A 21,113-nucleotide genomic window follows, 5' to 3' on the forward strand; every position below is an offset into this window, starting at 1 on the left:
ACTATAGAGGAAGGGTTACTATAGAGGAAGAGTTACTATAGAGGAAGAGTTACTATAGAGAAAGAGTTACTATAGAGGAAGAGTTATTATAGAGGAAGAGTTACTATAGAGGAAGGGTTACTATAGAGGAAGGGTTACTATAGAGAAAGAGTTACTATAGAGGAAGGGATACTATAGAGGAAGAGTTACTATAGAGAAAGAGTTACTATAGAGGAGGAGTTACTATGGAGGAAGAGTTACTATAGAGGAAGGGTTACTATAGAGGAGGAGTTACTATAGAGGAAGGGTTACTATAGAGGAAGGGTTACTATGGAGGAGGAGTTACTATAGAGGAAGGGTTACTATAGAGGAAGGGTTACTATAGAGGAAGGGTTACTATAGAGGAAGGGTTACTATACAGGAAGGGTTACTATAGAGGAAGAGTTACTATAGAGGAAGGGTTACTATAGAGGAAGAGTTACTATAGAGGAAGGGTTACTATAGAGGAAGGGTTACTATAGAGGAAGAGTTACTATGGAGGAGGAGTTACTATAGAGGAAGAGTTACTATAGAGGAAGGGTTACTATAGAGGAAGAGTTACTATAGAGGAAGGGTTACAATAGAGGAAGGGTTACTATAGAGGAAGGGTTACTATAGAGGAAGGGTTACTATGGAGGAAGAGTTACTATGGAGGAGGAGTTACTATAGAGGAAGAGTTACTATAGAGGAAGGGTTACTATAGAGGAAGAGTTACTATAGAGGAAGGGTTACTATAGAGGAAGGGTTACTATGGAGGAAGGGTTACTATGGAGGAAGGGTTACTATGGAGGAAGAGTTACTATAGAGGAAGGGTTACTATAGAGGAAGAGTTACTATGGAGGAAGAGTTACTATGGAGGAAGAGTTACTATGGAGGAAGAGTTACTATGGAGGAAGAGTTACTATAGAGGAAGGGTTACTATGGAGGAAGGGTTACTATGGAACAAGAGTTACTATAGAGGAAGGGTTACTATAGAGGAAGGGTTACTATGGAGGAAGAGCTACTATGGAGGAAGAGCTACTATGGAGGAAGGGTTACTATGGAGGAAGAGTTACTATAGAGGAAGGGTTACTATGGAGGAAGAGTTATTATAGAGGAAGGGTTACTATGGAGGAAGGGTTACTATGGAGGAAGGGTTACTATGGAGGAAGGGTTACTATGGAGGAAGGGTTACTATAGAGGAAGGGTTACTATGGAGGAAGAGTTACTATGGAGGAAGGGTTACTATAGAGGAAGGGTTACTATGGAGGAAGGGTTACTATGGAGGAAGAGTTACTATGGAGGAAGGGTTACTATGGAGGAAGGGTTACTATAGAGGAAGGGTTACTATGGAGGAAGGGTTACTATGGAGGAAGGGTTACTATGGAGGAAGAGTTACTATAGAGGAAGGGTTACTATAGAGGAAGGGTTACTATAGAGGAAGGGTTACTATGGAGGAAGGGTTACTATAGAGGAAGGGTTACTATAGAGGAAGGGTTACTATGGAGGAAGGGTTACTATAGAGGAAGGGTTACTATGGAGGAAGAGTTACTATGGAGGAAGGGTTACTATGGAGGAAGAGTTACTATGGAGGAAGAGTTACTATAGAGGAAGAGTTACTATAGAGGAAGGGTTACTATGGAGGAAGAGTTACTATAGAGGAAGGGTTACTATGGAGGAAGAGTTACTATAGAGGAAGGGTTACTATGGAGGAAGGGTTACTATGGAGGAAGGGTTACTATGGAGGAAGGGTTACTATGGAGGAAGGGTTACTATGGAGGAAGAGTTACTATGGAGGAAGAGTTACTATGGAGGAAGGGTTACTATGGAGGAAGGGTTACTATGGAGGAAGGGTTACTATGGAGGAAGGGTTACTATGGAGGAAGGGTTACTATGGAGGAAGGGTTACTATGGAGGAAGAGTTACTATGGAGGAAGGGTTACTATAGAGGAAGGGTTACTATGGAGGAAGGGTTACTATGGAGGAAGGGTTACTATGGAGGAAGGGTTACTATGGAGGAAGGGTTACTATGGAGGAAGAGTTACTATGGAGGAAGAGTTACTATGGAGGAAGAGTTACTATGAAGGAAGAGTTACTATAGAGGAAGGGTTACTATGGAGGAAGGGTTACTATGGAGGAAGGGTTACTATGGAGGAAGGGTTACTATGGAGGAAGGGTTACTATGGAGGAAGAGTTACTATGGAGGAAGGGTTACTATGGAGGAAGGGTTACTATAGAGGAAGGGTTACTATGGAGGAAGAGTTACTATGGAGGAGGAGTTACTATGGAGGAGGAGTTACTATAGAGGAGGAATTACTATGGAGGAAGAGTTACTATAGAGGAAGAGTTACTATAGAGGAAGGGTTACTATAGAGGAAGAGTTACTATAGTCCCAGCAAAGTCCCAGCAACACTCTGTCACTAGAATTTAATGAAAAGTCACTTGTGTCATTTCGATAAAGTTCTTACAAAAAAAAAAAGAAAAAAAAGTCCACGGTGCACTGTGCCGAGATCAGGGTTGGCCAGGGTGTCCTCGCAGCGCACGTTAGTGGGAACGTGTTCCCTAAAGGGCTCAGCGGAGACCAGTGGCACGTCCTCACCATTGTGAGCCAATGAGAAGAGAGGTAGGGAGGGACCGAACCGCAACTCCGTGTGTGAATGGACACACGAAGCAGCGGGTGCCCCGATAGCAAGCTGCATGCTGTGGGGGCACAAGACAGGAGGGAGGGGCCAGGAGACCCTGCGGGGGACCCGAGGAGGATCTGGGCTGCTCTGTGAAAACCATCGCACAGCAGGTAAGTACAGACAGGATTGTTATTTTTTCTAGAAACAAATAAGCCTTTATAATCAAATTTAATAAGTCAAATTTGTAATAAAAGGCGGAGACACAGCCAGTCCTCCTCCAATCACAAAGTGCTCCCTGCAATTTTGGGTAGACGGTCCTCCACGGGACTCCGGGGTCTCATGAACTCAATCGTCATCAGATATAGAAAAGAATCCTGCCCACCCACACTTGGGAGGAATAGTGCCCCATCACAGGTGTCAGTGGGAGGAATAGTGCCCCATCACTGGTGTCAGTGGGAGGAATAGTGCCCCATCACTGGTGTCAGTGGGAGGAATAGTGCCCCATCATTGGTGTCAGTGGGAGGAATAGTGCCCCATCATTGGTGTCAGTGGGAGGAATAGTGCCCCATCACTGGTGTCAGTGGGAGGAATAGTGCCCTATCATTGGTGTCAGTGGGAGGAATAGTGCCCCATCACTGGTGTCAGTGGGAGGAATAGTGCTCCATCATTAGTGTCAGTGGGAGGAATAGCGCCCCATCATTGGTGTCAGTGGGAGGAATAGCGTCCCATCATTGGTGTCAGTGGGAGGAATAGCGTCCCATCATTGGTGTCAGTGGGAGGAATAGCGCCCCATCATTGGTGTCAGTGGGAGGAATAGCGCCCCATCATTGGTGTCAGTGGGAGGAATAGCGCCCCATCATTGGTGTCAGTGGGAGGAATAGTGTCCCATCATTGGTGTCAGTGGGAGGAATAGTGTCCCATCATTGGTGTCAGTGGGAGGAATAGTGCCCCATCATTGGTGTCAGTGGGAGGAATAGTGTCCCATCATTGGTGTCAGTGGGAGGAATAGTGCCCCATCATTGGTGTCAGTGGGAGGAATAGTGCCCCATCATTGATGTCAGTGGGAGGAATAGTGCCCCATCATGGGTGTCAGTGGGTGGAATAGTGTCCCATCATTGGTGTCAGTGGGGGGAATAGTGCCCCATCATGGGTGTCAGTGGGAGGAATAGTGCCCCATCATGGGTGTCAGTGGAGGAATAGCGCCCCATCATTGGTGTCAGTTGGAGGAATAGTGTCCCATCATTGGTGTCAGTGGGAGGAATAGTGCCCTAAGGGACAGTTAGATGGAAGCCAAGGGCCGCAGTTTGGAGACCTCTGTTCTAGGTGAACATACCGGCATATAATTCCTCCAATCACGATGTATTCTCTGCATTGTTGGGTAGACGGCCGTCCACGGGACTCCGCAGGCTCATGAACTATCAATCCTGTGACAACTGGAACAGAAGTATTGGGTGTCACTCCATGTTACGGCCAACATCCTGATATAACAATGCATATGCTGTCCCCCCCCCCCCCCCCGGGACTTCGTCTTTATGGCAGAATGATGTACACAATATAAAAACAATAAATCTTTATTACAAAAGTAATAATAAAGATCGGGAAGGTCAAGCGTGAGCGTGTGATAGGCGGATGGATGGTGATCAATATATGGATGGGACCCATAGCAGGCTATTCTCTTAGATTCATATGGGGGGGGACCACGGGTGTCAAACTGGCGGGCGGCCCTCCAGCTGCTGCAAAACTACAAATCCCATGATGCATTGCACAACTGACAGTTACAAGCGTGACTCCCAAAGGCAGAGGCATGATGGGACTTGTAGTTCCGCAACATCTGGAGGGACGCCAGTTTGACACCCCCGATCTAACGGGACAAAATGAAGGGGATTGAGGGCCCGGCTCTTTCGAGCTTACAATCTAGGAGGGGGGGATGGTGGCACAGGAGGAGATAGCTGTGGGGGATGGAGTGGTAGGAAGAGTGGAGGGGATCGGCAAGTTAGCAGGGGGTGGGGTAGGCTTCCCTGAAGAGATGGGTTTTCAGGGTGCGCCTAAAGGAGAGGAGAGTAGGTGATCGTCTGATGGGTTGGGGCAGGGAGTTCCAGAGGATGGGTGACACCCTGGAGAAGTCCTGGAGGCGGGCATTTGAGGAGGAGACCAGGGAACTAGAGAGAAGGAGGTCTTGTGAGGAGCGGAGTGTGCGTGTTGGGTGGTACTTGGATATTAGGTCAGTGATGTAGTTCGGGGCAGTATGGTGGACGGCTTTGTACGTCAGTGTTAGGATTTTGAATTTGATCCGTTGTGCAATCGGAAGCCAGTGGAGGGATTGGCAGAGGGGGGTGGAGGACACTGAATGGAGGCCAGTGGAGGGATTGGCAGAGGGGGGTGGAGGACACTGAATGGAGGCCAGTGGAGGGATTGGCAGAGGGGGGTGGAGCCAGTGGAGGGATTGGCAGAGGGGGGTGGAGGACACTGAATGGAGGCCAGTGGAGGGATTGTCAGAGAGGGGCGGAGGACACTGAGTGGAGGCCAGTGGACGGATTGGCAGAGAGGGGTGGAGAACACTGAGTGGAGGCCAGTGGAGGGATTGGCAGAGGGGGGCGGAGGACACTGAGTGGAGGCCAGTGGACGGATTGGCAGAGAGGGGTGGAGAACACTGAGTGGAGGCCAGTGGAGGGATTGGCAGAGGGGGGTGGAGGACACTGAATGGAGGCCAGTGCAGGGATTGGCAGAGGGGGGTGGAGGATACTGAGTGAAGGCCAGTGGAGGGAATGACAGAGATGGGTGGAGGACACTGAGTGGAGGCCAGTGGAGGGATTGGCAGAGGGGGGTGGAGGACACTGAGTGGAGGCCAGTGGAGGGATTGGCAGAGGGGGTGGAGGACACTGAATGGAGGCCAGTGGAGGGATTGGCAGAGGGGGGTGGCGGAGATGGAGCGGTTGGAAAGGTGAATGAGTCTGGCAGCCGTATTCAGGATGGACTGAAGCGGGGATAGCCAGCGGCGAGGCAGGCCAGTGAGGAGGGAGTTGCAGTAGTCGAGTCGTGATATGATGAGGGAGTGGATGAGCTGTTTAGTGGTTTCTGGGGTTAGGAACGTGCGGATTTTGGTGATGTTGCGGAGGTGGAGTATGCATGTTGCGGAGGTGGAGTCTGCATGTTGCGGAGGCGGAGTCTGCATGTTGCGGAGGCAGAGTCTGCATGTTGCGGAGGCGGAGTCTGCATGTTGCGGAGGCAGAGTCTGCATGTTGCGGAGGTGGAGTCTGCACGAGTTTGTTAAAGATTGGACTTGGGGCTGGAAGGATAGGTTGGAGTCCAAAATGACACCAAGTACTCTGGCCTGCGGGGCGGGTTTGATGGTGGCGTTGTTGGACATGATGGAGAAGTCAATGGGGGGTGGTGTCCGGGCTGGGGGGGAAGACAACAAACTCGGTTTTGGAGAGGTTCAGTTTAAGGAAGTGGAGTGACATCCAGTCTGATATGTCGCTCAGTAGGTGTGTGATTCGGGCGGAGACCGAGGGGGTGAGGTGGGGGGTTGAGAGATAGATTTGTGTGTCGTCGGCATAGAGGTGGTAGTTGAAGCCGTGAGAGTGTATGAGTTGGCCAAGGGAGGAGGTGTAGATGGAGAAGAGAAGGGGCCCGAGGACGGAGCCTTGAAGGACCCCAACAGAGAGGGGGAGTGAGGGGGAGGTGGTAGCATTATAGGTAACACTGAAAGAGCGTTGTGACAGGTAGGATGAGAGCCAGGAGAGAGCAGAATCTCTGAGGCCGAGGGAGTGTAGTATTTTGAGGAGGGGGTGGTGGACTGTGTGGAAGGCCGCAGAGAGGTCAAGGAGTAGGAGCACTGAATAGTGGCCATTAGCTTTGGCGGTTAGCAGGTCGTTGGAGAGTTTGAGTAAGGCGGTTTCGGTGGAGTGTAGGGGATGGAAGCCGGACTGTAGGGGATCGAGGAGGTTGTTGTCGTTGAGGTGAGAGCATAGGCGGGTGTAGACGAGGCGCTCGAGGAGTTTAGATGTAAATGGGAGCAGGGAGATGGGTCTGAGGTTGTTCGGGTCATTGGGGTCCAGGGAGGGCTTTCTAAGTATGGGGGTGATGTGTGCATGTTTCAGAGGGGAAGGGAAAGTGCCTGAGGAGAGGGAGAGATTGAAGATGTGGGTGAGGGAGCGTAGGATGGAGAGGGAGGGGGGTCGTAGGAGTTGTGAGGGGATAGGGTCGAGGGGGCAGGTGGTGAGGCGGGCATCAGAGAGGATCTTGGAGACTTCCTCGATGGTAGTAAGGTCAAAGGTGTGGAGTGTTGGGGGAGCTTCAGTATGAGGAATGTAGGGTGGGGTGGAAGAGGAGGTCAGAGCAGTGGTGGGGCCGTGGGAGAGGGGTGATGAGGGGGTAGCTGAGTGAGGGTGAAGGGGGTTGGAGGGAGTTTGAGCAGTGACGAAGTCCCTGTGGGTTATGTCGAGGGGGAGGGGGGATGAGGGGGTAGCTGTGTGAGAGGGGACGGGTTGAGAGGGCGTGTGAGTTGCGGCGATGTCCTTGCGAATTGTGTCAATCTTGTTTTTGAAGTGATTGGCAATCTCAAGGGCAGTGAGTGAGGTGCTGGGTGGAGGTGGGGGTGGAGAGAGTAGAGAGTTGAAGGTGGAGAAGAGTCGGCGAGGATTGGAGGAGAGGGCCTTGATGAGGGTCAGGAAGTAGGCCTGTTTGGCTGCATGGAGGGAGGAGGTGTAGGTGCGGAAGGCAGATTTGTAGCGGTTGAAGGCTTGTTGGGATTTGGTTTTGCGCCATAGTCGCTCCAGGGCACGACTGTGTCATTTGAGGGTTTTGGTGTGATCAGTCTGCCAGGGCTGGAGCGGTCGGGGTCTGATGTTTCCTGTGGTTAAAGGCGCTAGTGAGTCAAGGGCTGCTGACAGCGCGTTGTTGTAGGCAGTCATAGCCAAGTCGGGGCAGGACAGGGGGAGGATGCGGTCATGGAGTTGATCAGCTGCAGAGTGGAGGGGGGCAGGGTTAAGGTTGCGGCTGGTAGTAGTGTGACATTTGGAGGGGTAGGCGTTGGAGGACACCATTGCTTACTACGTGTGAAATCTGTGAATGATCACCGAGGTCACATGGTACAGGGCCATTCACAACAGCCTTGTACCATGTGACAAGCTGTGACCAATCACAGCTCACTCAGTATTTCTCAGTGGCTGCAGGAATGCAGCCAGAGAGAAGGAGAAATGATTCCTCTTACAGCCTTTATGGGTGTAAAAGCAATCAGTGTAAAAAAAAAAAAATCTTCATTACCCCCCACAAGTAGTACAGTGTCACCATGGTGATATAAACCCATAAATAATAATATATAAAAAAAAAAAGTCAAAAAAAGTTTGAAAAATTATAATTTTTGGTTATAAACTAATTTGGGTTAATTTTTTTTTTACTAAAAAGATAACGGAGTACATTTTGGCCAACATTTATGATGGAATATTATTTATTTACAAAATTTTATCAGAAAAACACTTTTTTTTTCAATATGTTTGGACTTTATTTATATAGCAAAAAAAAAAAAAATCCCAGCGGTGAATAAATACCACCAAAATAAAGCTTTATCTGTCTTAAAAAAATGCTAAAAAATTCATATGGGTACAGTGTTGCATGACCGCGCAATTGTCATTCAAAGTGTAATAGAGCTGAAAGCTGAAAATTGGCCTGAGGGGCAAGGAGGGGGGGGGGGGGGGGAAGTGTCCGGACTGGAAGGGGGGGAAAGTGTCCGGACTGGAAGGGGGGGAAAGTGTCCGGACTGGAAGGGGGTGAAAGTGTCCGGACTGGAAGGGGGGAAAGTGTCCGGACTGGAAGGGGGGAAAGTGTCCGGACTGGAAGGGGGGAAAGTGTCCGGACTGGAAGGGGGTGAAAGTGTCCGGACTGGAAGGGGGGAAAGTGTCCGGACTGGAAGGGGGGAAAGTGTCCGGACTGGAAGGGGGGGGAAAGTGTCCGGACTGGAAGGGGGGGAAAGTGTCCGGACTGGAAGGGGGGGAAAGTGTCCGGACTGGAAGGGGGGAAAGTGTCCGGACTGGAAGGGGGGGAAATGTCTGGACTGGAAGGGGGGGAAATGTCCGGACTGGAAGGGGGGAAAGTGTCCGGACTGGAAGGGGGGGAAATGTCTGGACTGGAAGGGGGGGAAATGTCTGGACTGGAAGGGGGGGAAATGTCTGGACTGGAAGGGGGGGAAGTGTCCGGACTGGAAGGGGGGAAAGTGTCCGGACTGGAAGGGGGGGAAATGTCCGGACTGGAAGGGGGGGAAATGTCCGGACTGGAAGGGGGGGAAATGTCTGGACTGGAAGGGGGGGAAATGTCTGGACTGGAAGGGGGGAAAGTGTCCGGACTGGAAGGGGGTGAAAGTGTCCGGACTGGAAGGGGAAAAAGTTTCCGGACTGGAAGGGGGGGAAGAGTCCGGACTGGAAGGGGGGAAAGTGTCCGGACTGGAAGGGGGGGAAGAGTCCGGACTGGAAGGGGGGAAAGAGTCCGGACTGGAAGGGGGGAAGAGTCCGGACTGGAAGGGGTTAACAAAAAGATATTGTTCCGTCAATTTTCCTCCATATAACAGCAGAATATGATGTCATCGATGACACCGCCGTCACCATAGACGTGCTCTGCTTCCAATACTTCCTGTTGATGGCGTCCCCTTCTATCACCGGGGTCACCGACACCCCCCCCCCCCTCCACAGAACAGGCTCTCCTTTGTCCCGCCTCTGATAGACCTCGGAGCAGATTTGTGGAATGCCGGAGAAGAGTTGCAGGTAAAGGTTCCGGCTGGGAAGGAAGCCTCCTGACAGATCGTCCCGACAGCTGAGCGAACATCTGCAGAGCCGCCATCCCTGGGCAGCCATGATCCCGGCACATCGAACTCCTCGGAGTCTTTGTGATCGGAATGTGGAGCCGATAATGAGACCTCCGAGGGAAACAGAACACTTTTCATCCCCGTCAGGGCGAGCCGGAGCTCAATCCACCGAATCTCAAGCCGCTGTTACCAGGAAATAAAATGTCACCTTTCACTTCTGACTCAGAGGATACAGGGGGTCCCACACCATCATGAGTCTCCTTCAGAGTCCCCTCATATCTGTGTCCCCATCATAATCTCCCCCCATATCTGTGTCCCCATCAGAGTCCCCTCATATCTGTGTCCCCATCAGAGTCCCCTCATATCTGTGTCTCCATCATAATCTCCCCTCATATCTGTGTCCCCATCAGAGTCCCCTCATATCTGTGTCCCCATCAGAGTCCCCTCATATCTGTGTCCCCATCAGAGTCCCCTCATATCTGTGTCCCCATCAGAGTCCCCTCATATCTGTGTCCCCATCAGAGTCCCCTCATATCTGTGTCCCCATCAGAGTCTCCCCCATATCTGTGTCCCCATCAGAGTCTCCCCCATATCTGTGTCCCCATCATAGTCTCCCCTATATCTGTGTCCCCATCAGAGTCTCCCCTATATCTGTGTCCCCATCATAGTCTCCCCTCATATCTGTGTCCCCATCAGAGTCCCCCCATATCTGTGTCCCCATCAGAGTCTCCCCCATATCTGTGTCCCCATCATAGTCTCCCCTATATCTGTGTCCCCATCAGAGTCTCCCCCATATCTGTGTCCCCATCAGAGTCTCCCCCATATCTGTGTCCCCATCAGAGTCTCCCCTATATCTGTGTCCCCATCAGAGTCTCCCCCATATCTGTGTCCCCATCAGAGTCTCCCCCCATATCTGTGTCCCCATCAGAGTCTCCCCCATATTTGTGTCCCCATCAGAGTCTCCCCCCATATCTGTGTCCCCATCAGAGTCTCCCCCATATTTGTGTCCCCATCAGAGTCTCCCCCCATATCTGTGTCCCCATCAGAGTCTCTCATCCCCATCATGGCTAGATAGTCCATCTAGTTAAAAAAAAATTATATATATAAACCAATACCCACAGCTGTATAGCGGTGATGGGGGAGGGGTATAGGGGTGATGGGGGAGGGGTCTAGTGGTGATGGGGGAGGGGTATAGCAGTGAAGGGGGGGCATAACGGTGATGGGGGAGGGGTCAGTAATGATTATCACACCCCCTATAATGCTGCATTATTATTATATAGTGATGAGATGATTACAGATCTTCTTATTGATAATAATAATGCGTGCTCCCCCCCCCCCCCAGTGTCACCCCCCCTCCACCCAGTGTCTCCCCTCCCCCCCTCTCCCCCCAGTGTCACCCCCCCTACCCCCCAGTATCTACCTCATCCCCCGCCCCCCCCCCAGTGTCTCCCCTCTCCCCCCAGTGTCACCCTCCTCACCCCCAGTGTCTCCCTCCCCCCCAGTACTGGGACACACCATCACTTCCTGCCTGGTCTCCATGGTGATGGGTCTTCCAGGAGGAAATCTATGGTGATGGGACACTACAGGAGGAGCTGAGTGTTGCTGCCCTCTAGCGGCTCCTGTGTGCATTACATCAGGGAAATGTCAGCACAGAGAATGGCCAGGAGATTTCTGTCATCCAAATACACAGAACAGCTTTATTGTATTATAATTATTGGGATTATTAATATTACACCCATTATTGTTTATATTACAATTCATATCAATCATTACAATCCTATTAATACAGTAAAATAAATAAAATGACATTATAATAACATTGTATGAATATAAACAGAGGCGTCTATATTATAAATACAGGGAAATGGTATCAATGTTATATAATAGGATCCAATCCAGATCTGCTCTACATCCCAACATCCAATCCAAAGCCGCCTGGACTGGATCCCAGATGAGCCAATCAGAGTAAAGCAGGCTGAACAGAGGCTGCTGATTGGTCACACATAAACTCCGCCCCCCTCACTGTGACTTTGCACTGTTAACAGACTGGATCCCAGATGAGCCAATCAGAGTAAAGCAGGCTGAACAGAGGCTGCTGATTGGTCACACATAAACCCCGCCCCCCTCACTGTGGTCACATGACCTCCCTCACTGTGAGTCCTCAGTTGCTGTTTTCTCTCACCAGAGACAGCTGCTTCCTTACAGAGCTCCTGTTTGTTTTCTAAAAAAAACACAAACAAAAATGTGCAGAATCTTTGCCGCGATTGTTATCCTGTTGCTCCCTTGGGGAGTACACAGGAAGGACATCAAAGACTCCACAAAGACCGGCATGGACAAGGACAATGATATGAAGATTATGGAGGGACAAAGAAATTTCATCAAAGACTCCCCAGATATCCGCATGGAGGGGGGGAGCATGAAGATGATGGAGGAACCCCGATATTTCATCAAAGACTCCCCAGATATACGCATGGAGGAGGGGAGGACCATGAAGATGATAGAAGAACTGGAGCAGGAAAAGGTCAGAGAATTGGAAAATGAGTCCCCAGGACCCATCAGTTGGTTTTCACTACTGGCCACCATTCCATTCTGGTATAAGGGGACAGTCCTGATAAGTGTTCTCATTCTGAGGTACATCCTGCGCAGGAATCATCTGGCCACAATATTAGCACAATATTTGATGTTCCTGGAGCTGATTGAATTCTTTTATCAACTACTCGATGTCTGGTACAGCGAGGGGCCAACCTCAGAGAACACAGCCCCACCCATGCTTATAAATGCCACTGACTGCTACCAATGGATGGTTGCTGGGCTCCAGTCAGTCTGGTCCAATGGGTGGGCGGCCTTAGGGAACACAATCCCACCCATGCTTATAAATGCCACTGACTGCTACCAATGGATGGTTGCTGGGCTCCAGTCAGTCTGGTCCAATGGGTGGGCGGCCTTAGGGAACACAGTGCTACCCATGCTTATAAATACTGTTGCTGAGCACCAATCAGAATGCTTGTTGGGACTTATCATCTTGCTGCTGGTAATGTTCCTAAAATATTTCAAGCCATTTCACCAATGGATCCAACCAACGAAAAGCAACATCAACCCACCGACGATTGACATCGATCTAACAACAGACATCACTATGGACCAGGCTGACTTTCGTACTCCCATCCTCACACCTCCTAGCAATGACGTCCGTGTTCACATAACGGATTTACTCCGGGAAATGAGGAGGAGCGAGCGAAACAAGCGGCTCAGGAACATTAACATCTTCCCATCAACAAGTGAAAGTGTGGACAGTGCTATGGAAGAGACTGACCTTCCCATTCCCAGCGTCCCACCTCCCAGGGATGACATCCGTGCTCACCTACGGGATCTATGCCGGCCAATGGGGAGGCGCAGGCCAACCAAGGAGTTCAGGCACCGCAAGCTCAATCTACCAGAGAGTGACCACATACCACCAAAAGATGAATATGCGGACAGAGCTACGGGAGATTCTGACTTTCCCATTCCCAGCGTCGCACCTCCCAGGGATCCCATCCGTGTTCATCCTTCCAGCACATCAACAAGAGGTTTACTCTTTCCAGCATTAGATAACACTTTACCATCAACGACTTCTGGCGTCTTTCCAACAAAAGACATGACCCTACGATCGAGTTCTGGCAATAGGCGAGAATGGACAACCATGACTGTCCATCCCAGTGTCCAATCCAGAGGTGAAATTCCTAGCGATACCGCCCGTTTTATCCTACGGGATTTATGCCGGGCAATGAAGAGGCGCTGGACAACCATAGAGTTCAGTTATGGCAAAATGTTCTCATCAATGAGTGACGTCATTCCACAGGACGATGATACCGTCCCATTACTGAGTGATGTCATTCCACAGGTTGATGATACCGTCCCATCAACGAGTGATGTCATTCCACAGGGTGATGATGCCGTCCCATCAACGCATGACATCATTCCTAAGAGATATTCTACCATGTCATCAATCAGTGACATCATCCAACCACCAAGCGATGACATTAGTTCTGGGACTGACCAACCGACTGGCCATCCCAGCGGTGCATCTCCTAGTGATGGCACCCGCTTTAATCCACGCAATTTATTCCAGCGAAAGAAGAAGCACAAGCGACCTAAGGTGAAAAATCTCAACAATCCCACCTCATACCAGGTCGCCGTCATCTTGTGCGGGAGACATCCAGTTATATGTCCAGCAGACTGTTTCATCTTCGACTGTGTCACCTCCTAAATATCGCAGCCGTATTCACCTATTGTCAGGGGTCGGGTGTTCTGCCGCGATACGCCGGGTGGCGCATGCACAGAACACCGACACGCTCTAGCCAGTGGGCTCTGGGCGATCGTGGCGGCGGCGACGGCCGCGCATGCGCACTCCCGATCGCGGACAGGCGCCTGGCACCAATGACAGCGCAGGGCGCGCTATTTAAACAGGACAGGAGGTATGTCTTATTATCCTGTTCCTGTCATCTGGTTTGTGAAGTTTCCTGTTGCCGACCTCTGCTTGATCCTGACCCTGCTGGTTGTCTCCTGCTTGACCCCTGGCTTGACCTGACCATTCTCCTGCCTGCTCCTCCGGTACCTCGCTGCCCGCACGTTGCTGAACCCGGCTCGTGACCCTGACCACTCTCCTGCCTGCTCCTCCGGTACCTCGCTGCCCGCACGTTGCTGAACCCGGCCTGCCTGACTACGCCTTACGTCACGCTGACTGTCCATCCATCCATCCCGCAAGGATCAGTCCCTGCTGCAAGGCCTACCAGCCTCTTCTCGTCAGGCTCTATTTCCCGCAACACCTCTGACGGTACTCTCTACCACTGCTGGACATACTCAGGGGTCGCGCCCTGGTCTCGGTCTGCTCCAAGTCCATCCCCACCATCAGGGGCCCTGGTGCATAAGCAGATTGGGACTTAGACCCCGCGTGCTGAGGAACCCCGCACTGTGGGCCGCTAGAGATACCGTCAGGTGGTGTCTGACACCTATAGAATGTATTGCGGCTAAAGAAGAAGCGCGGGCCAACCGAAGAGGCCGGCCAGAAGACTCAGAGAGAACATTAGATACACAGATATGATGGGGGAGGGGTGACACCCCAATATAGAGAGAACATTGTATATACAGATATGATGGGGGGAGGGGTGACACCCCAATATAGAGAGAACATTGTATACACAGATATGGGGGAGGGGTGACACCCCAATATAGAGAGAACATTGTATATACAGATATGAAGGGGGAGGGGAGACACCCCAATATAGAGAGAACATTGTATATACAGATATGAAGGGGGGGGGGAGACACCCCAATATAGAGAGAACATTAGATACACAGATATGATGGGGGAGGGGTGACACCCCAATATAGAGAGAACATTGTATATACAGATATGGGGGAGGGGTGACACCCCAATATAGAGAGAACATTGTATACACAGATATGATGGGGGAGGGGAGACACCCCAATATAGAGAGAACATTGTATATACAGATATGAAGGGGGGGGGGGACACCCCAATATAGAGAGAACATTGTATATACAGATATAATGGGGGAGGGGTGACACCCCAATATAGAGAGAACATTGTATACACAGATATGATGGGGGAGGGGTGACACCCCAATATAGAGAGAACATTGTATATACAGATATGATGGGGGAGGGGAAACACCCCAATATAGAGAGAACATTGTATATACAGATATGATGGGGGGGGGGGACACCCCAATATAGAGAGAACATTGTATATACAGATATGATGGGGGGGACACCCCAATATAGAGAGAACATTGTATATACAGATATGATGGGGGAGGGGAGACACCCCAATATAGAGAGAACATTGTATATACAGATATGATGGGGGAGGGGTGACACCCCAATATAGAGAGAACATTGTATACACAGATATGATGGGGGGGGGAGGGGTGACACCCCAATATAGAGAGAACATTGTATATACAGATATGATGGGGGAGGGGAGACACCGCAATATAGAGAGAACATTGTATATACAGATATGATGGGGGAGGGGTGACACCCCAATATAGAGAGAACATTGTATATACAGATATGGGGGGGGTGACACCCCAATATAGAGAGAACATTGTATATACAGATATGATGGGGGAGGGGTGACACCCCAATATAGAGAGAACATTGTATATACAGATATGATGGGGGGGGTGACACCCCAATATAGAGAGAACATTGTATATACAGATATGATGGGGGAGGGGTGACACCCCAATATAGAGAGAACATTGTATATACAGATATGATGGGGGGGGTGACACCCCAATATAGAGAGAACATTGTATATATGTCTTCTGATGGTGGACGTCTCTTTGGTGCCTTCAGCCAGGTGCGATGTAACACACACGTCATCCCGCAATTCTCATGCGTCTTGCCATGCGACAATTGCAGCAACATCACACTGCATTCGGGGCGCCATGTTGATGGTGAACGTCTCTTTGGTGCCTCTTCAGACATCTCCATAGAGGACGTCACTGGCAGGAAGGGTTCTCATTGGTCCCAGCAGAAAAGGCCTCAAGCTGGAAAGACTCCTCCTACTTCTGAAGCCAATCAGAGTTTCTTTCTTTTCTCCCAAGCTTCATCCTCCAAGAGCAGACCTAAGCCAGGGGCCCAGTTCAGTCACAATCCTGGGGCCCCTAATCCCCAAACCTGCAGACTAGTCCTATTAAACCTCCTGAAGGGATTTCCCTACTTTCTAAAGTGGGGGGACGTCTGTTGGCCTTTGGGGTCACCTGGTCAGCAGACATCTCAGAAGCTCAGGTAAGAGACGTGGTGTCCAGGGGCTACAGACTAGAGTTCATCTCCCTGCCCCCACCCCGCTTCGTGTTGTCCAACCTGCCGGTGTCCCCGCAGGGACTAGCGATCCTCCATGCTGCTCCTGCAGATCTGCTGACCCAAGGAGATCTCCCCATTGGACCAACAGCAGAATAGTTCCCGGTTTTTAGGCCACATTCACAGGGGACATACCAATGTGTACCGCCGTGGGGGGCCGTGTTTATTTGCAGGGGATGTCCCGGTGTTCATGCATCCCTGTGCAGGCAGTTCCATTGATGTCAGTTGGGACGTAGTGGTAACATGGACACAGATGCTGATCCCAATCTGACATCCGTATGGATGCATGGCCCTGAACGCACACTATCTGTGTTCACAGCTGTTCACCCGCACAGATGTTACATTGGGAGCAGTGTCTGTATCCATGCAGCCGCTGCATCCCAACTGACATCAATGAACCTGCCTGCACAGGGATGCATGAACACCGGTACATCCCCCAAGTAAACACGGCCCCCCACGGCTGTACGGATTAGTACGCCCCCTGCGACCGGGGCCTTACTCCAACCTTTTCCCTGTTCTAAAGCCTCCCAGCCGGTTCACACTATGTGGTGCGGGACACTGCATGGAGTCTGCACAGGAATCACACCGCATTCCTCTGCGCATTCCATGCACATGTCTGTGCGCTGCGATTTGGGCCATACACTTCCTATGGCTCAAATCACATCGCATCCGCACCACAAAGGTGCAGGACTGTCTTTAGATCCGCACCTGAATCACATGGTATGGGTCTTCTCACCCATATCATGTGATTTCTGGCAATCACATCGCGTCTTGCCATCTGTTTCGGGTGTCAATAATTTATTACTGACTCCTGCACCAGATCGCATGAACGTGATGCGATTGCAATGCGGTGCGGGAAACGTACAGGATTCGCAGCGTTTCCCGCACCTCATTGGTGTGAACCCGAGCTCAAGGAGGACATAGGCTGCATTCACTGGGGGGATTAGGGGCATACAGGGGATTCCTGCGGATGGGATCACTGTGAACAGTGGGGGATGGGAAGTCTGTACAAAGCAATGACAGGCTGACAGGAGCCGCGACCATTCCCATGTATCCGCACATCCATCGGTCATCTACGGTTAGGGCCAGGATCGCTCATCCTTCCCTGACCACAGATGACCGATGGATGTGCGGATACATGGGAATGGTCCCGGCTCAGCCTGTCATTGCTTTGTACAGACTTCCCATCCCCCACTGTTCACAGTGATCCCAGCCCCAGGAATCCCCTGTATGCCCCCTAATCCCCCCAGTGAATGCAGCCTATGTCCTCCTTGAGGCTTTAGAACAAGGAAACGGTTGGAGTAAAAACCCGGAAACCTTTCTGCTGTTGGTCCAATGGGGAGATCTCCTTGGGTCAGCAGATCTGCAGGAGCAGCATGGAGGACCGCTAGTCCCTGCGGGGACACCGGCAGGTTGGACAACACGAAGCGGGGTGGGGGCAGGGAGATGACCTCTAGTCTGTAGCCCCTGGACACCACGCCTCTTACCTGAGCTTCTGAGATGTCTGCTGACCAGGTGACCCCAAAGGCCAAGAGACGTCCCCCCACTTTAGGAAATGGGGACTTCCCTTCAGGAGGTTTAATAGGACTAGTCTGAAGGTTTGGGGATTAGGGGCCCCAGGCTTGTGACTGAACTGGGCCCCTGGCCTAGGTTTGGCCTTAGAGGCCTAAGCCTGGGAGAAAAGAAAGGAACTCTGATTGGCTTCAGAAGTGGAAGGAGTCTTTCCAGCTTGAGGTCTTTTCTGCTGGGGCCAATGAGAACCCTTCCTGCCAGTGACGTCCTTTATGGAGATGTCTGAAGAGGCACCAAAGAGACGTTCACCATCAACATGGCATCCCAATTGTGGAGTGATGTGTGTCTTACCTGCCTATCCACCCCAGTACACTAAGCTGCACCCGCACAGCTCAGTGCGAAATTTCAGCAATGCCAACCCCCCACTATTCACAGTGATCCCAGCCCCAGGAATCCCCTGTATGCCCCCTAATCCCCCCAGTAAATGCAGCCTATGTCCTCCTTGAGGCTTTAGAACAAGGAAACGGTTGGAGTAAAAACCCGGAAACCTTTCTGCTGTTGGTACAATGGGGAGATCTCCTTGGGTCAGCAGAGTAGCAACATCAGCCCACAGAGTGACATCATTCTACCAGAAAGTAATGACACCTTCCCACCAACAATTGAAAATGCGGACAACGCTACGGATGATACCGACATTCCCATTGGCAGCATCACACCTCGGGATTCCCTCAGTGTTCACCTATGCCGGCAAATGAAGAACCGCATGCCAAAAATGGTGGTCAAGCACAAAGAGGAGACCCCACAGAAGACAGAAATTATCCCACCGAGTGTCATCATTCCACCAAAAGGGGAAAATGCAGACAACGCTATGGACAAGATTGACTCTCCCATTCCCAGCGTCGCACCTCCTAGGGATCCCATCTGCGCTCGCCTAAAGGATTTATGCCGGCAAATGAAAAGGCGCAGGCCAACCAAGGGGTTCAGGCACCGCGAGCTCAATCCACCAGAGAGTGACACCATCCCACCAAAAAATGAAAATGTGGACAGCCCTACGGATCATACTGACTTTCCCATTCCCAGCGTCGCACCTCCCAGGGATCCCATCCGTGGTCATCCTTCCAGCACATCAACAAGAGGTTTACTCTTTCCAGCATTAGATAACACTTTACCATCAACGACTTCTGGCGTCTTTCCAACAAAAGACATGATCCTACGATCGAGTTCTGGCAATAGGCGACAATGGACAACCATGACTGTCCATCCCAGTGTCCAATCCAGAGGAGCAATTCCTAGCGATACCGCTCGTTCTATCCTACAGAAATTATTGCAGCGACGGAAGAAGCGAAGACCAACCAAAAAGGCCCTCCATTAGTCTTAAAGCAGAACTGTTCTTTTCTTGGCTCCAGTGCTGAGGTGTACCGGAGCTCCCCACCAGCCACTGACATCTTCAGCCAGCCGGCTCTTGGGTACTAATCTCCAGCCATTTTAATTGGCTGGGCCAAGGTGACTTCAATCTCGCGCAGGCGTGGGAGTTCAGTCATCCTGACATTGATGAAATTCTGTACTAAGCTGCACGGTGCAGTTAGTTTGAAAGCCATGAAATAAAAAAAAAGAACAAAAAGATCTGCAGGAGCAGCATGGAGGACCAGTAGTCTATGCGGGGACAAAGGCAACACGAAGCGGGGTGGGGGCAGGGAGTGGAACTCCAGCCTGTAGCCTCTGGACACCACGTCTCTTACCCAAGCAGAGATGTCTCTGACCAGGTGACCCCAAAGGCCAAAAGATGTCCCCCCACTTTGAGAAATGGTGGCTTCCCCTTAGGATGTTTATTAGAACTTGTCTGTAGGTTTGGGGATTAGGGGCCCCAGGATTGTGACTGAACTGGACCCCTGGCTTAAGTCTGGCCTTGGAGGTTGAAGTCTCAGAGAAACAACAGGAACGCTTCTTGGCTTCAGAAGTGGGAGGAGTCATCCCAGCTTGAGGCCTTTTCTGCTGGGGCCAATGAGAACTCTGACTACCAGCGACGTCCTATATGAGGTTGTCTAAGGGTCAGGTTGGGGGCACAGAGGAGACCTTCACCATCAGAAGACATGAGCACGAAGCGTTCTTCACATGGCCGCTCCACAGACCAACATCTCACACAAAGAGTTCTCCTCATGTTCACAGACAGGACACTCATGTGGGAAATAAGATGGACGACATCCCCGAACCCGTCCAGCCAATAATGTACAGCTGAAGACATCATCTCTAATCTCTACTGGACATTACTGATTTACCCCGCTCCGCGGGGGCGGGCCTTATACATCAGAGGCCAAACTATGGGCAGCACAGAGGCTTATTGGTTAGCCTTGCAGCACTGGGGTCCTTGGTTCAAATCCTGACCAGGACCCTATCTGCATGGAGCTTGCATGTTCTCCCTGTGCCTGCGTGGGTTTCCTCCGGGTACTCCGGTTTCCTCCCACACTCTAAAAACATGCAACCTCGTGTTGGTGGTGTAGTGGTTAGCATAGCTGCTTTCCAAGCAGCTGACCTGGGTTCAATTCCCAGCCAACGCAATATCCAACATGGCTGCTTCGCCTCCTTAGTATTGGCGTGATAATATTAATAACAGAAATAATATTTATAATGAGAATCATCCGAATAATAATGGCAATAATAGGATTAGAAATTGATTTTTTTTTATTTGTAGGTGAGAAGCAAATACAACAAAACGCAGATTCCGCATACATTATAACCAATGACATGGCGGTAGAGGTCCTGTACTATGTGTACCATGTGATTGGTTGATGGATGAGAAGATTACGATTTATTGAATTTGTTGCGCACCTATAAATAAAACAAATAAAAAATGATTATTTCCATTCTTAATACTATTATTACCATTATTATTGGGATTATTATCATTATAAATATTAGTTTCATTATTAACAGCTTCCCGACCGCCCCATAGCTGAAATACTGCTACAGGGCGACACGGGTGTGCAAAATCACACACACACACGTGATATTGTATTTGTGGTAGGGGGCGCACGAGAGGTGTGTACGCGCCCTACAAGTGCCGCCATTGGTGGTCGTGGCTGTCAATCACCAGGTGCGGGCCGGTTATCACTCACCGGTGCCCGGTGTTTGCCGAGGATCTCCGACGAGGAGAACTGTTTGTAAACAAAACATTTCTCCTCCATGTCGGATCGTGCACACTGCTTTGGATGGCTGAGAACAGCACAGCCATGCAAAGCAGTGTGATTACAGTGAAGCACACAGACACAGGACATAGAGAAAAAGCACACAGTTAACCCTTTGATCGCCCCCCCAGA

General features: G+C 50.6%; 1 long non-coding RNA gene across 2 annotated transcripts in view; it reads right to left on the bottom strand.

Annotated features, from left to right (window-relative positions):
- LOC149435827 (uncharacterized) overlaps window positions 1-21,113 on the bottom strand; it is a 39,022-nt gene that overhangs the window by 1,176 nt on the left and 16,733 nt on the right. The window contains exons 1-2 of one of the 2 annotated variants that reach the window (XR_016308361.1): window positions 9,338-9,732; window positions 3,955-4,054 (exon numbers count right to left, since the gene is read on the bottom strand). This is a non-coding gene — a long non-coding RNA (uncharacterized LOC149435827). Of the gene's footprint in view, window positions 1-3,954; window positions 4,055-9,337; window positions 9,733-21,113 lie in introns of those variants that run through there. The other variant, XR_016308360.1, reaches the window with a different exon arrangement.

This window comes from Staurois parvus, unplaced genomic scaffold, assembly GCF_062004578.1.
Source record: "Staurois parvus isolate SC_StPar_1 unplaced genomic scaffold, SC_StPar_1.0 ptg001463l, whole genome shotgun sequence".
NCBI classification, from domain to species: Eukaryota; Metazoa; Chordata; class Amphibia; order Anura; family Ranidae; genus Staurois; species Staurois parvus.